This window comes from Trichechus manatus, unplaced genomic scaffold (assembly GCF_000243295.1).
Source record: "Trichechus manatus latirostris isolate Lorelei unplaced genomic scaffold, TriManLat1.0 scaffold00071, whole genome shotgun sequence".
Lineage (NCBI taxonomy): Eukaryota > Metazoa > Chordata > Mammalia > Sirenia > Trichechidae > Trichechus > Trichechus manatus.
The window spans coordinates 11,516,251-11,533,369 of NW_004444007.1; the positions used below are offsets into that span (position 1 = coordinate 11,516,251).

At 39.9% G+C, this 17,119-nt stretch overlaps 1 protein-coding gene across 2 annotated transcripts in view; it reads right to left on the reverse strand.

Annotated features, from left to right (window-relative positions):
- The window catches only part of COL25A1 (collagen type XXV alpha 1 chain), a 527,832-nt gene that overhangs the window by 360,884 nt on the left and 149,829 nt on the right, over positions 1 to 17,119 (reverse strand). The window lies entirely within an intron of this gene.

Genomic DNA, 17,119 nt, shown 5'->3' on the forward strand with positions numbered 1-17,119 from the left:
GCTCACCATGTCATTTCCTGCTGGTATCCTGGTTCTGCTGCCTCTGCTGCCATCCTTTTTCTGTCACTGCTTCTTGCCATCTTGCCATCTCCAGTATTATAGCTCTCTATCTGTCTTCTGGGTCTAGGAGGTCTCAGTGCAGGGATCCTGGGTCCAAAGGACACGCTCTGCTCCCACTTCTTCTTCTTCTTGGTGGTAGTCAGGTCCCCCTTTCTGCCTCCAGGATGGCTCAATTTAAGCTTAGAGGGATGGCAAAACTGACCAATCCCCTCATCAGGGTTCCATACACCTTATGTGCATGTTCCCACCCTCACAAGGGTGCCACGCCCCTTATTTGTATTATTAGCAAGCTGGCCAATTTCCTTAGTGGGCCACAAGCACCTTGTTTGTAAAGTTCCACCCAATCTTTTGGTGGGGGTTACAAGCCCATGGTGAGAAAGGCCATATAAAAGCCATCCATTGCACTACAACCTCAAAAAGTATTTCACAGGCTTTAAGTCTAAAGTTACCGTCACAGGTTTGGTTGAATATATTACTCAAGTGATTCTTACTGTAATCTAACCAAATGTTTCCAATTCTAGTACTGGTGATTCTGGTAACCTTTTTCTAATAAAAAGATAATTTATATTATCAGTGAGTTCTCACTTAACTTCACTAACAGAGCATGATAAGGATAATAAAATACAACAGAGAATCTGTGGCTCCCCACTTTTCTCACCCACATGAACATCCCACCATCCTTTGCTAGGTTGTCTCCACTGCACTAGCTCCCTGAGACTTTCTTCCAAATAACTGTCATGGCTAGCACCTAAGTAACTGCATAGAATGAATCAAGGTTCTCAGCAAAGAATGGCTGATAAGAGAAGGAGCTATGGGGAATATTAACGGCGAAGAAAACTGACAGGAAAAGGCCCCAATCATAGGTAAGCTAAACTCACAAGACAGGTGTCATGGTTTGAATTATGTCCCCCCAAAAATGTGTGTATCAATTTCACTGGACCATGATTCCCAGAACTGTGTGGTTGGCCTCCATTTTGTGATTGCAATTTTACGCTAAAGAGGATTAGGGTGGGACTGTAACACCACCTTTACCCAGGTCACATCCCTGATCCAATGTAGAGGGAGTTTCCCTGTGGTGTGGCCTGCACCACCTTTTATCTCTCAAGAGATAAGAGGAAAGGGGAGCAAGCAGAGAGCTGCGGACCTCATACCATCAAGAAAGCAGTGCCGGCAGCAGAGCGCGTCCTTTGGACCAGGGTCCCTGCGCAGAGAAGCTCCTAGTCTAGGGGAACACCGAAGAGAAGAAGGCCGACAGAGAGAAAAAGCCTTCCCCTGGAGCTGACGCCCTGAATTTGGACTTTTAGCCTACTCTGACTGTGAGGAAATAAACTCCTCTGTGTTAAAACCATCCACTTGTGGTATTTCTGTTACAGCAGCACTAGATGACTAAGACAACAGGGTTCTGGATGTGGCTGAAAAGTTACTAAAGGCAGCAGATTTGGTGTGTTATCAACACTGGAGACCACTTCTAGCATTCTGGAAGTGGCAAGAGGAACCCTCGGGAACAAAAGAAATATTAATGAGCTAGCTGACAGGGTCAAAAGTGTGAAGGTAGGTAGGCTTGTCGGCATTAGAAACAAACAGAATAATCTCCATAAAGCAACAAAGCAATCAGAACAAACAGATTGGTAGCAAAGTAGGAAACAAAACTGATTACCAAAGTATAAATAGCACAAGACATATTTAAAATCATGTATTTTCAAAGACCTCAAAGTGTCAAAACAAAATATGCAACTATGACAAAACCAATTTCTTTTCAAATATGTGAAGAGAAAAACTACAAAAGACACCATGCTTGGCTAAGAACAGTGCATTACGACTATGACTAGAGAGCTTAAACACCAGGGTCAAAATCTACATTGTGTTTTCCAACTTGGAGTGATTTTAGAAATTTATATTGCTTTTCTTAACCTAGAGGCAAGATATGCGCATGAGTAATAAAGGTCTAAATAAAAATATAATTATATTGCTCACCTCAGAGCTCCCAAAAGTGGAGGGTATGTGTAAAGTTGAAGAAAAGGAAGAATATCTCTTTCGTTCATTTTTAGTTAACTATCTGAATATTAGCAAAACGAAGTCAAATGAAAAAATTTAAGCTATGTTTATAAATAGAACAAACTGTTAGAAGAACGCAAAATTGCCTTGGAAATTGGCCATAAACGATCCAAATAATAATAAATATTAGCACAAACTGATGCTGTTCAGTTTTAAGGAAATAGAAGCCAAATGGTCTTAAAACTGCAAGTAAAAACACCAGAGACTTTTGCTTATTTTATAACTTTGTATCTAAGCTTGCTCTACTTCAACCTGTCGTGTATCAGTCACCACCACCTAACAGTTCTCTTGTGACTGGGCTCTGTCCATCTGTACAATTTAGCACATTTTCTGTAATTACTACAAGAGTAGCCTATTGTTCATCTAACAGACAGTCCGTGAACCAGAGGTCAGCAGGAAGAGCTGCATGACCCAATCACCGACCTCGAGGGACAGCCAGTGACCTACTGGCCTGACCTGTAATTGAGGAAAGAACTAAAACTGCTTGTTAGAATTCACTGTTTTTCAAACCCTCAAAATAAAGTTTTTAAGTAAGCATACCCCATAATCCCTTTACCATCCTACGTACTACATCATTGGCTTATTTCCTTTAATTACAATGAACCATTTTATAAATTTGAATATTGTTAGATTCTAGACACTTTATACAATCAATACATGGAATATTTATAATAATTTACATATTTCAACTCCTTTACATGGATTTCAACCACAGCATGTTCTAGCTCAGTAGTTCTCAACCAGGGGCAATTCTGCCTCCAGGGGACATTTGGCAATGTCTAGAGACATCTTTAGTTGTCACAATCTGGGGTGGGGGGTGTGATACTGGCATCTTACTTGGCAGAGGCCAAGTATGCTGCTCAACATCTCCAATGCACAGAAACAACCCCCAAAACAATTCCAAAACTAAAAATCCCTTGCCACTGAATCAATTCCAACTCATAGTGACCCTACAGGACAGAGCAGAACTGCCCCCATAGGATTTCAAAACAATTACCCACTCCAAAATGCCAACAGTGCTGTGGCTGTTCTAGTTGGCTTGTATTGTTATTAGTTGCCATCAAGTTGATTCTGACTCATGGCGACCCCATGTGTACAGAGTAGAACTGCTCCATGGTGCTTTCAAGGCTGTAACCTTTCAAAAGCAGATTGCCAGACCTTACTTCTGAGGCATCTCTGGGTGTGTCTGAACCGTCACCCTTCCAGTTAGTAGTCCAGTGCTTAACATCTGCGCTACCCACGGACTCCCAGTGTACACTATGCAGACTATAATTCCTCTGGCGAGCATTTGACAGATGGTCCAGCACAGAAAGCATTCAGGTTACCTTGATCTAAATTCTCTCTCTCACTTACTACCTATATGGCCTTGGGCAAGTTACTTAATCTCTTTGTTTCTCATTTTCTTCATCTGTAAAGCAAGGATAATAATAACAATTACTTCATAGGGTAGTTGGGAAGTTTAAATGAGTGGTCATGGAGTTCATTCCAACTCATGGAGACCCCATGTGTCAGAAAAGAACTTTGCTCCACAGGGTTTTCAATGGCTGAATTTTTGGAAATAGGTCTCCAGGCCTTTCTTCCAAGGTGCCTCTGGGTAGACTTGAACTGTCAACCTTTCACTTAGCAGCCAAGACCTTTAACCATTTGTACTACCCAGGGACTCCTTAAATGAGTTACAACCTGTAAAATGTTTAGAACAGTGCCTGACATATATTGTTGTTGTTGGTAGTTGCCCTCGAGTTGGATCTGGCTCATAGCACCCCTATGTATAACAGATGAAATACTACTCGGTCCTGTGCCACCTTCACGATCATTGGTATGTTTGAGTCCACTGTTGAGGCTATTGTGTCAATCGATCTTATTGAAGGTTTCCCTTGTTTCCACTGACCCTCTACTTAACCAAACACAATGTCCTTTTCAATCAACTGGTCTCTCCTGATGACATGTCCAAAGTAAGTGGGTCAGTCTCACCATCCTTGCTTCCAGGGAATATTCTGGTTGTGTTTCTTCTGATTTGTTTATTCTTTTGGCAGTTCATGGTTGATTCAATATTCTTTACCAACCTCACAAAAGTGGTATATGTAGTCGCTGTTAATTATCAGCAGTATTACTTGTGGGAATAATAGAATACAATATTTTAGTTAAAAAAAAAAAGTTTGAATTCGGAATTTTGCTGGAAAATCCGGGATTTTTTTTTCTGACTGATAGAAGCCCAACTCAAACTAGTTTTAGGAAAAGGGTGGATGACAGAAAATCAAATTAGTTCTTTTATTGGTATGTCTTATAGTCTAGTAAATCAATTCTTTTTTTATTTATCCCTAAATATCTACATCAAGGGCTGCCTACAATAGAATTGCCTGGGTTGTTGTTTAAATATAAGCTTCCTGAAACCCCAGAATCTGAATTGTCGGGGAAGAGACAGAGAATTTACATCTATATCCAGCACCCTACTGCTTCTCCTGCAGTCTAAATTTTAAAAGCCAAACATCTTCTTTGTTTTGTAGAATAAAGTGTTTCTTTTTCCACACTTAAGTTCTGGAAGTCATGGTGTACTTCCCTACATAATTCAGAAAAATAAAAACAGATACATTATTCTAGTTACTACATTAATATTAATATTAATATTTTAAAGTTATACTTTGGGATTCATTTATAAAACTCTTTCGTTTCATAGATGAGAAAACTAAGATGGGAGGTGCCTGAAATCACAGAACTAGTCAGTGACATGAGCAAGGATCTTATAATAACTAGTGGAAGGTGTGAAGAAGTGGCTCACTCCCAACCTCAGGCAACAGGTAACATTCAGTGAATCTTCTCTCTGCAAAAGGCCCTGAGGTTTCCTGTGTGGTCTCTGTCAGTCATTCCAACATTTATGTCCAATTCTCTGTGTATGGATTGAGGAAAGGAATGTTGAATAAGGATCACTAAAAGAGGCTTGAGAACATTTTTAAGATAATACGTAATTCAGTTCAAATTAGTGTAATACAGCACAGTTTACATAAATACAGGCATATGAAGATTTAACAGGGGAAAAGCATTTTAGGAAAGGCATCCTATAGAACGTAATCTGGTTTTGAATCAGAGAAAGATTGACTAGGAAGAAGTGTAGGGCATTGCTGGTTCAAGAAATGGTACATGGGAAGGCACAAAATAGAAAATAGCAAGTCAAATTAAGGGGATTGCAAACAGCTTTGTATTGCTGGAGCAGGGTGAGTGGTAAGAAATTAAATTGCTGGGATTAGCAGAGTAATGCAGAGAAGAAGAGAGAATTGGTAAAAGCATTTAAGTGCCAAATTCTATGGATTCTCAGAACACCTCCAATTACCAACCATCACCTTGTTTTGTTTTTGCCGTGCCACTTATTACTCCCTAAAATCATCACGTTTATTTGTTGACTTGACTTTCGTTGTTCTCTCTAACTGCAATGCAACTTCAATGAGGGAACAGTGTGGATTGCAATGAGGCATCACTTTAAAGTGGTCAAGGAGACCACCTTAAAATGAGCTCGGTTAGTATGGAAGCTTTAGAAGTCAGAATGGGTATGACTAAAGAGAATTAACCGGGAAGAATCAAAGTTTACTGGACTGAGTTTATGTGGCACCCCACATCTACAAACCTGCCTTGCTTTCTGGGCAGAGGAGCCCTAGACACAGCAGTTCCTGTGGTTGTGAATCCAGGCCTCTGATCCAGCTTACGCTCCGGCTACCTAAGCCAGGGCCCTGGACGGCACTATCTGACAAGGCTGGACACCTGGACAACTGGCTTCCCTGGAGCTGCCTGAAGATGCCAAGTGACACAACCTCAAGGTGCAAAGGAGTTAATACCCCCTGGGGGGAGTGCTTAACCAATGGGAATTTAAACTAATTTTATCAGGAGAAAGCCAGTGGACAAATTCTCCTCTCCTCCTCCCCCTGACAGATTATTCAGACATGGAGTAAATCATATGTCCTCTCTGATGATGTCCTGCAAGACTGAACAATCTTCGGGGAGCTTGTTATAAAGCTGTGGCCAAATTAGAAATGCACCCCCTTGAATCTGCTCACCTACCTTCCACCTTCCCCATCTTGCTCCCACTTTCCCCTCACCTCTGCTTCCCTGGGTTTGCACTTCCCAACAAAGTGCTAGCATGTAAGCTTCTGACTCAGCCTCTATTTTCTGGCCATTCGGACTGCAACAAAAGCTGCCAGACCTAGGAATTGAGACACGACCCAAGGACTTAGCTTGTAGTGATTGTCAGTCTATTTGAACAAGTCCAGCAGTGTTTAGAGATTTGTACAGTGCTGCTGTACTCTGGTGGCCAGCATGTTGCTACGATGCTGGAAGCATGCACGCGTCCTTGTGTGCGAGCGCGCATGTCTACAGTGTGGGTGGAATCAGGAGGACCTAGGTGAATCTTGGGGCTTGTTGAGGGAAGGGGTAAGGTTTCACTCTCATTCAGGCACAAAGGTTAATTTTATTTTTGTACACATTTTTGGAGGAAAGGCATTCTGCTGATGAGTTCTCCCTGCCAGGGAGGTTGCATTTTCTTAAGCTTTGGGTGCTTTTTTAATTGTTTTTTTTAACGTGTGGGGAGGGAGACTGCTCAGACTTCACCCTCCCTCCTCTCTTCTCATTCCTGTCCCAGGAGCTGCTGGTGCTCTGTCCTGCCTTGTCATCCCCAGAGCGTGGGAAGGGGTTGTGTCGTGCCTGAGTACAACTGCCAGAGACAGTTCTTGCATTTGTGTGGTGGGCATGTGTGTCGAGCTTTTAGTTTTATTTTTGCTTAACAAAGCCAAACTCCACTCCCAATGACCTTCCTCTGCGGCTCTGGGACGCACTCAGCAGCTCCTCCTGCCCAGGACGCCCATCCCTGCACCCGACACCCTGCAGGGGGGACATAGGCTGGCGAGGGAGCAGGGTTCACTGATGTTTTGTTTCAGACAAAAAACACATCTTACTTTTCTTTACAAAAGCAAAAAAAGGAAATCAAAAAAGGATATCAACTTTTGAACTAAAAAAAAAAAAAAGTATTCCAAGTACCAACAGGGTCACCTATGGCAGACAAGTTTTAGCAGAGCTTCCAGACTAAAACAGACTAGGAAGAAAGGCTTGGTGATCTATTTCTAAGTATTAGCCAATGAAAACCTTATGGATCACAACAGAATCTTGTCTAGATACGTGCTGGAAGACGCACCCCCCAAGGTAGAAGGCATTACACAATAGCCGCAACAATGGACTTAAATGTCCATGATCACGAAGACGGTGCAGAGCCGGGCAACATTTCGTTCTGCTAGACATAGGCTGCCGTAAGTGGGAGCTGACTTCCTGACAACTAACAAGGACAACCTAATGTTATTAAGTCCCTGGTAAACCAGTCGTCCAGTCGATTCCGACTCATAGCAATCCTACAGGATAGAGTAGAACTGCCCCATAGGGTTTCCAAGGCTGTCAATTCGAATTGCCACATCTGTCCCACAGAGCAGCTGATGAGTTCAAAGTGCTGACCTTTCAGTTAGCAGCTGAGTGTTTAACCACTGTACTACCAGGGCACCTAAATCTTGGCACCAAAAAAAAAAAAACAAAACAAAACAAACCCACTGCCATCATGTTGATTACCACTCAAAGTAACCGTATAGGACAGAGTAGAACTGCCTCATAGGCTTTCCAAGGATGTAAATCTTTAAGGAAGCAGACTGCCACATCTTTCTCCCACGGAGCAGCTGGTGGGTTTGGAGCCGCTGACCTTTTGGTTAGCAGCTGAGTGCTTAACCACTGTACCACCAGGGCTAAGTCCGTGGTGCAGACTTTACATTGCCAGTTCATCAGCCTAAAGCATTCTCTATCCAATACTCTGGCCTTTGCCGCAGCCATGCAGCAATCGATTCTCCAGAGCATTTTGTTTTATATAACTAGAGAATACACAAGATGGGATGTGAAGGAACTCAGGGCGTCAGAGTGGTAGGCTAGCAATATACAGAGAGAAGCAACCGGAAAATTGAAGCACACTAATTGCAGAAGATCAACTGTTTCCCCTCAGCAGGAAATCCTGCCGTGAGTGCTGTACAGCAGCCTTTGGAAGCCTAAACTGCATAAACGGCTAAAGGTGTTTTCTGATGAACAAGGCTTTACTTCTTTGACAGGTAACTGACTTCAGGAACCAGAACACCTGGAAGTCAGCTCATGAACTGTTCCAAATTCCTCATATCGGCTTCATTATGAGAAGCCACCTGTGTCCCTGCTCATCAAATCCTGCTGGTTTCTGGTTCTGATCTGTTGCAGTACACCAAAGAGTCATTTCTAATTATAAAAGTAAAATAAATAATTCATGGAGATTTCCTGACCCTTCAGCTTACAGCCAATGTGAAACTGGTCTATGTTGATGATAACTAGATTGCAAATTGCTTCAACACTTCTGCTAAGTAATTACTTATCCAAGTGGTAAAACCTAAGTAATATGGATTAAGGAGCAGTACAGCTCAGTTTTAACTACTAAAAATTATAAATTTCAAAATGTTTTCTCAAGAAATGCTTGTGGCAGAGAAGGCTATGTATTCGTCAAATTCCATTTCCTTTTTCTCTTGGGCACACGATGGAATGTGGACAGAAGTAATGTGGGCTGTTTTCAGGTCTGGCTTGCAAAACCATCTCTGCAAATCTTCCATGGTTTTTCTCTTTTCCTATTCATTGTTAGAAGTCTCTGGGTGGTGCAAACATTTAAGGAGCTCAGCTGCTACCCCAAAGGTTGGAGGTTCAAGTCCACCCAGAAGCATCTCAGAAGAAAGATCTGGCAATCTACTTTTGAAAATCAGCCACTGAAAACCCAAAGGAGCACCACTCTGCTCTGACACACATGGGGTCACCAAGAGTTGGAACCCACTCAACGGCAACTGACATCCACTGTTTGATTAGACAGGAGGATAAGGCCCTGAAGGGAAGTTAGCACAGAGACACATGAAAGGATTCTGGATCCCTGACTGAATGCACTGAGCAGAGACCAAGCCCCTCACCCCACACCACCATCTCCCACACCGGACAGTGACCTGAGCAATAAATACACTTTTTTATGTTAAGAGACTGGATTTGGGGAGGTTGTTTGTTACGACAGTGAATCTACCCTGACAAGCGCAACATGATTTCAGATTCATAATTCAGACTAGGTTAACAATGTTCATTTAATCTTTTAGTTAACAGGGATTATTCATCTAATTCATTCACCTATTCAACAAATCATTAGGGAAGATTTTTAATGAATGGATATGATCAAATAAAATTATGTAAATCAATTTTTCTAACTGGTTCTTCTATGTTGTATGAGGATGCTTTTTGTTCTCTTACATATTTTAAGCATTTCCACAACAATCTGGATTATAGTATTAATAAGCAACATGAAACTTGCAGCCTAGTCTTCGCCTGAAAAAATACAGCTAGGTCTAGTTTAATATACTGGCTTCTTCCTGCTTTTCAATAATTCACTTATTACTAAGCCTAGTTGAATGGCCCAGAGAGGTTATCATCCCTGCACCACTTAGCTCCATTTCATTCTATAGCTTTAGACCCCATACCTGAACTTAGTGAGGCATATTTCAAATGTTTGCAACAAAAACTGTTACCTCCAAATAGAAAAACAACGTATAATGATGATCATGTTACATCATCTGCACATAGAAACTAGATACTATACTCAACTCATCAAAAATTTAACTAAGAATTCAAGTACACACAGTAACACATTTATTTAGGTTTTCACTTTAATAGTTAATAATCAGGAAAGGGCAGTTCATTATTATAAATCTAAGGGATTTTGTTTTAATCTTTTAAATAAAATTTTATAACTTTAATGCAGAATATATAGAGAGGCCACAAAGCCCCTATGTATTAGGCTGACTAAGAAAAAACTCTTTTCAATTCTAGCTAATCACAGTTAATGCCTAAAATTAGTCATTACGGTAATCTCCAGTCATCAACCTAAAAAAAGAAAACAGGAAGAATATGAAGAAAAATTAAAATTAGTGTCTCCATATAAATTTTAAAGACTGTTAAAGAGAATTTTGGACACTGTACATTGTTTTTAAAAAAAAAAAGAACTAGCAGTCATGATGGTATAAACTAGTGAGAAAAAATTATACGCTAAGCTTCTGCTATCTCCATAACATTAGGAACTTTGTAAGTAAATTAAATGTAATATAAATATTGTGTTAACATAGGTTTGCCTCTAGAGGAAAGCTTGTACATTTGCAATATAAATATTTCTTGAGCAGACTCATCTTCGGTTATCGGAAAGCACCTGGAATTTTAACATAAAAAAACTATTTCTTGGGCCCTTGCTTTGACAAAGATGACAATTTTTTAGTTTAAATCTCCATTTTTACTTTAAAAAAAATTTGCACAAAGGATGAAATTAATTCAAATTTTCTATCTAATAAGAGTCATATACATAGTGCCTAGATTTCAAATCAGTGCAGTCCCAACCCATGTGAGTTGTCTATGAGTGTGCGTATTTTCAGTTACAACTTTTAAGATGAGCTAAAGGTATTCAGTGTCATATTCCAGATTCCCCACTAAACAACAAATGTATTTCATTTGGCATGTCTGTTAGATCAATTGTCCCAATCTCCTTCCTTCTACCACTACTTATGCTTAAAAACCTTAAAGCTTTTCTGTTAAATACAGCTGGGACTCATTAGCTCCCTTCTGCCAATCCAACTATTATTCTGTCACTTTTCTTTCCTTCCCTTTACGTCCTCAACCAAATAAATGTCACTTTCTTGCTTTCACTTTGGCCAGGAATCCAACTGAATCAGCTTTCCAACAAATCTGGTGTGCAGAATTCTAATCTTCCCTATTATTTCTGGCTCACAAGGAAAAACTAAGCCATTTTCTACTGGTACTGTGGCTCTGCTGTTATTTGCGTTCTGCATTTGGAACAGGTGCCAATATCTTCCAGAGCCTAAACATCAAAATATTTGTGAAATGGGTTTTGCACTCCACTGATCTGGTTAAGTCACAGTCACAGTGAAGTACATTTACAAGGAAAAGATTTTCTGGCACTGTCAGAACGCAAGTTTTGTTAAGGTTCTAAATGTTGCATGTAGCCATTGTCTTTCTCTCTGGATCGTAAAGCCTAGTAATCCATTCATTGACTATGAATCAAATATGCAAACTATAGCTTGCGACTAATAGCTTTTTCAAGAAGTATGAATTATTCATTTTATGGCTGAGTGATATTAGACATTTCTACTGGATTTCACATATCTATGATCGTTTTCTTTCACTCCAGTGAGTGACTGGGAAATCTACAAGAAGAAAGTATTTACAGGTAGTGGAAAAGTATCACAGGAGCCCTGGTGGCGCAGTGGTTAAGCGCTCAGCTGCTAACCGAAAGGTGGCGGTTTGAACCCACCAGCCACTCCACAGGAGAAAGATGTGGCAGTCTGCCTTTGTAAAGACTTACAGCCTAGGAAACCCTATGGGGCAGTTCTATTCTGTCCTTTCGGGTCGCTATGAGTCGGAATCAACTCGACGGCAAGGGGTTTTCAAAAGTATCATGCAAATAACCTGCCTCTGAAATTGGGAAATTAATTTTAACCAAATTTCTATAAAATGAATATGCTCAATGAGGTCTCCATTAGTAATTTTTTAAAACAAATATGCCCTTCTTGAGTTTTACAAAGTGAAAGAAAATGAAAACTTCACCTTGTTGGACAACAGTTTGTGAGGGAAAAAAAAACCTGTAGGAATTTGTATAATATCTTAAGTAGGTTTAAATAATCCTTGAAATTGAACCAGAAGTACATTTTATAAAACTCATCTTTCTCTCTCAAGAGAACCATCCAGGGTAACATGTGTGCAAATCCTAGGCAATATATGGCTGCAAAGCGAGGCAAGGGACATATCAAGAGTTTAGCCAAGTTCTTTCTGAGTTATGCCCCATAACTCCTCTATATTCTCGGTCACTAATTCCACCCATGTAGTACAAAATGAAGAAATAAAGAAAATCTTTTTGTCTATTGCTTCTTGAGCAGATGGAACAGGTCTAAGAACATTCAACAAAAACAAATATTTATTGTGCCAGGAACTGTTCTTAAAATGTCATTCTAATGTTTTTCTCACTGTATGAACAAAGTCAGTGTAATTACAATTGTAACTGTAATTGAATTTATAAGATTTTACCCTGTTCTGTATAAAACCAGCTTCCCTTCTCTCTCTCCCTCTCTTCTCCCCCCTTTCTTTCAAGCCATATTTAATGTGCTTTAACTTGGGGCTAGACACTATGTTAAACTCAGAACATGCCCCCAAGGACAAGATAAATACAGTCTTTTACCGTCTAGTAGAAAAGACCATCAGTGAACAAGTAAAACAAAAAAAGTAGCAGATGCTATTGGAGCAAATAACAGAAGGAGATAAACTACAGCGACACAGTTACTAATCAATAATTTCAGGTAGATGGGGGGAAAGATGGTTAATGATTTCATGGAACCAGAGAAATAAGTCAGTCAAAATTGTTCATCTTGGCCTCCATTCATATACAACCTTAGCTCCTTAACCAAGTAAGTTTAGGCAGAGAGGGCACGGATAACAGCAGCAAACTGAGATTTCAGGTTGTCATTTCTGAGGATCCTAAGAAAAAATGATGAGTTACAAATTGAGAATCTAACTCTTCTGTGATGGCTCATTGTTTATTCTGGAGAAGGTTCTGCATCTTCATGAGAAATGAAATGAATTGTGGCAGTCCCTTGGCTAGGAATGTTTCAAGGTTATGTGAAACTTCAGTGATATCCCTCTGAACTCTTCTTCTGCCGCAAGCCCACCTTCTTGCTTTCTATTCTGGCTCTAAAATGCTGACGATTTTAAGTGAATTTACTACAGCACTCTTACCATCATGAGTGGGTGGAAGAAATACTACCAAGTAAATAAAAGAGAGCAAAAGCAATTACCCACAAGAAAGTGGGAGTTTTTTCTAGCTCACTTTGGAAACACAACAATATTCCTCTCACATTACAGTTTCTCTATAAGTTATGGTTCATTCTTTTAGTCACGAATAGGAAAAGATAATTATTTCATCATGCCAACTAATTTTACTGTAGCATTTTACACACAAACATACACCAAAACAATACCTAGGACACTCAGTCAGTAAAAGATTCACAAATTTACACTACTTATAGTCTATCTTTTGCTAAACTCAAAAGATACCTATGAAGTTCCAGTTCCTGTTGACATATATGACTCTCAGGAGCTATTACATATTAACGTTTCCTTGCAGGAGAGGCTACTTCAGTGCTGTGCCAAAAATGTAATCTGGAACCAGACAAAACTAAACCAAGCTGTGTGATTCAAACCACTCCAGAATTTGACTCAGAAAGTATCACAAGCTTATGAAACATTAGCCATCCTGGAGAGAGCCAAATGTTTTTAAACTACATTTCTTAGAATCTCTTTATACCCAACTTTGATGTGAATTCATTGGAACGTCCACATTTGCTGTTCTCCACGGCCACACCGAGTGGCCTAGCAACTCTCTTGGCATCTCTCACCAGCATTATTGCACGTCTCGTCTACTCTCCCCAACCTCGCCTTCCTCCACATCATTCTGAAAATTATCTTGCTAACAATATGATAATGTCATCCTCGTATTTAGAAGTTTCTACATGTTCCCTACTCTCAACAGGATACATTTTCATTCTTTAACTTGGCATAAATGGCCTTATACAAATTTATTCCCAGCCTCATCGACTATGCCACTTCATTCCAGCCACATACAAAGCCTCATTTCTGACCATCTGAGTTCCTTAATAAATCCTGCCCTGTACACATAATTTACTTTGCTTAAAATTCCCTCCCCTCCCCCTCTCTCAGCCTGGCAGCCTTCCTCATCTAGGCTTCTCTAATTTAGCCAGGAATGGTCAGCAACCTTGTCATAGTAATGTGTTCACCTATGTTATGACACTCATATTTATCTTCCTTTCTCATCCACCTGCTCTAGTCTACATACTCTTTGAGGGCAGAGACCATGTCTTAATTATCTGTGTGTGTACATACATGTTGTTGATAGGTGTCATCTAGTCGCCTCCAACTCATAGTGACCCTATGTACAACAGAACGAAACACTGCCCCGTCCTGCGCCATCCTCTCGTGATCGCTGTTATGCTTTAGCCCACTGTTGCAGCCACTGTGTCAACTCATCTTGTTGAAGGTCTTCCTCTTTTTCACTGACCCTCAACTTTACCAAGCATGCTGCCCTTCTCCAGGGACTGATCCCTCCTAATAACATGTTCAAAGTATGTGAGACGAAGTCTCCCCATCCTCACTTCTAAGAAGCATTCTGGCGGTACTTCTGCCAAGAAGCATTTGTTTGTTCTTTTGGCAGTCCATGGTATATTCAATATTCTTTGCCAACACCATAATTCAAAGGCATAATTTCCTCTTTGGTCTTCCTTATTCATTGTCCAGCTTTCATATGTATATATATTGTCTACATAATGCTTAATATATGTGTTCAATGACAGCTGAATAAATGAATTTTCTAAATAGATATTTAGACTGAGTTGCACCATTTTGGCTGAGTTGATCAGACTCCATCACAGTTCTAGAGATTCTATTTAAGGCTGAACAGTCCAAAATTATCTAGATAACAACCTATTTCCATCATAATGCGATGAAGTGTACCTTTTACTTAACCAATTTATTTGGATTTGTATTTAAAAGTTTACCTAAAGTCACATGAATATTTGTTGTTTTTCCTACCAAAGGGAAAAGGAATAAAAGAGACAAATCAAAACATTTTATACTTTATTACATAGCAGGTCTCTTCACAACAACAACAACGACAAAACAAACCTGTTGCTGTCAAGTCGATTCCAACCACAGTGACCCTATAATAGTTAGGCTGGTATTATCTAATTACCCACAAGAATTAGAGAATTCAGTATTTAAGATGCTACGAGACCATGTTATTTGAAAACTATGTTATTCTTCATTTATATGAAGTCTGTTATGTGTAATAGATGAATTAACCTTCATACTGTCGTATAAGCCAGTAAAATAACTATTGAAATAAAGTTTGCTGTTTCTAGCTAGGAACATTAGCTCAAAGGAAAATCAGTATGTTATAGAACTAATCTGAACTGAGGATGCTCCATAAAATTTGCTGAATGAATACTTTATTATTTTCTATAGGAAAAAATTCAAGTAAGGAGGAAATTAAACAAGTATTCTATATGTATTTTCATGATATTTTATTCATTAGAATGAAAAGACAATTCCCTGATAGAAAAGATGAAGATGACAGACAAAATGTTATTTATATGTTAAAAATTAAAGTTCTTAAAATAGAAAATCCATATCAGGTCCTTCTAAAAACACTCTATGATAAACAGTTCTCACAAGCTATTTAGTACAAGAAGACAAATGAATTTACTACCCGCAAACCTGCTGCCGTCGAGTCAATTCCAACTCATAGCAACCCTATAGGATAGAGCAGAACTGCCCCACAGGGTTTCCAAGGGACTGCTGGTGGATTCGAACTGCCAGCCTTTTAGTTAGCAGCCTAATGGTTAACCACTGCACCACCAGGACTCCGAATTTACCACAGTTCAATACAAACTATGCAAGTCACATATCCTTTTAGGGTTTTTAACACCTTGCTGTATGTGCACGCGTAAATGTTTTTCTGATTAAAAATATATATCCATTTGCCTCCTGAGTAGCAGGAGTATTTAAACTCCTGTCTACTTCAATTCAGGTTATACGTGTCAATGGCAGCCTCTCAATATATGTAGGGGAGAGAGGTTATGGGATGGTAGGTGGAGAGGAAAACACAGAAGGAGTATCAGCTCATTTTTCACTTGAACTAGACAAGATTCTTTAAAATGAATATACGGCAGTGGTATATTCACTTGTTCTAAACAATCATATGCAGAAATGGCCAACATGTGATAGAAGTTTGTTTGTTTTTAATTAATAAGAATATATTTTCCCTCACTCCTGGTGTCGAGGTCTGATTTGCGATAGCTCCTGCAGACCTAACTGACCCAGTCATTCTTCTATGACCATTTCACATGGGAGTAGTCCCTTGGACACTGCATGTTGTCCTCCAGATCCTCCATCAACTGTCAGTATATGCCAGGCACTGTTCACAGAACACTAGACTAGCTCCATGAGGGAAATGACTCTGTTTATCTTCCCCATTGAACTATCACTAGTGCCTGGCACAGTGCTCAGGAACTAATTATTGACTGAATGAATGAATGCAAATCCTACTAACAAGACTTAATCTAATGTACTCTGAGCTCTACCTCTTTCCAGTAAAACTGGATGGCTGAACGGTAGCAGAAGGATGCATCCTAGAGGTTCCAGTCAGGCACAAAGCCAACTTAGAGCTCCGGTACAACTAGGAGAAATGGTTCCTCCTGACTTTCAATCCAGAGTTCTCATCTCTTGTCTCAACTAGCTGATGTATAAAAATTGAGTATGACGGGTAATTTTTATTTTCTGTCATTAAAATAGAGAGTGAATGGTGGGATGTTGCTGTTAGGTACTGTCGAGTCGATTCCTATGTATAGCAGAACAAAACACTGTCCAGTCCAGCGCCATGCTCACTATCACTGTTACACTTGAGCCCATTGTTGCAGCCACTGTGTCAATCCATCTCGTTGAGGGCCTTCCACTTTATCACTGACCCTCTACTTTACCAAGCATGATGTCCTTCTCCAGGGACTGGTCCCTCCTGCTAACATGTCCCAAGTATATGAGACAAAGTCTCACCATCCTTACTTCTAAGGAGCATTCTGGCTGTACTTCTTCCAAGAAAGATCTGTTCGTTCTTTTCGCAGTCCATAGTATATTCAATATTCTTTGCCAACACCATAATTCCAATGCATCAATTCTTCTTCAGTCTTTCTTATTCACTGTCCAGCTTTCACATGCATATGAGGCGATTGAAAACACCATGGCTTGGGTCAGGTGCACCTTAGTGACATCTTTACTTTTTAATACTTTAAAGAGGCTTTTGCAGAAGATTTGCCCA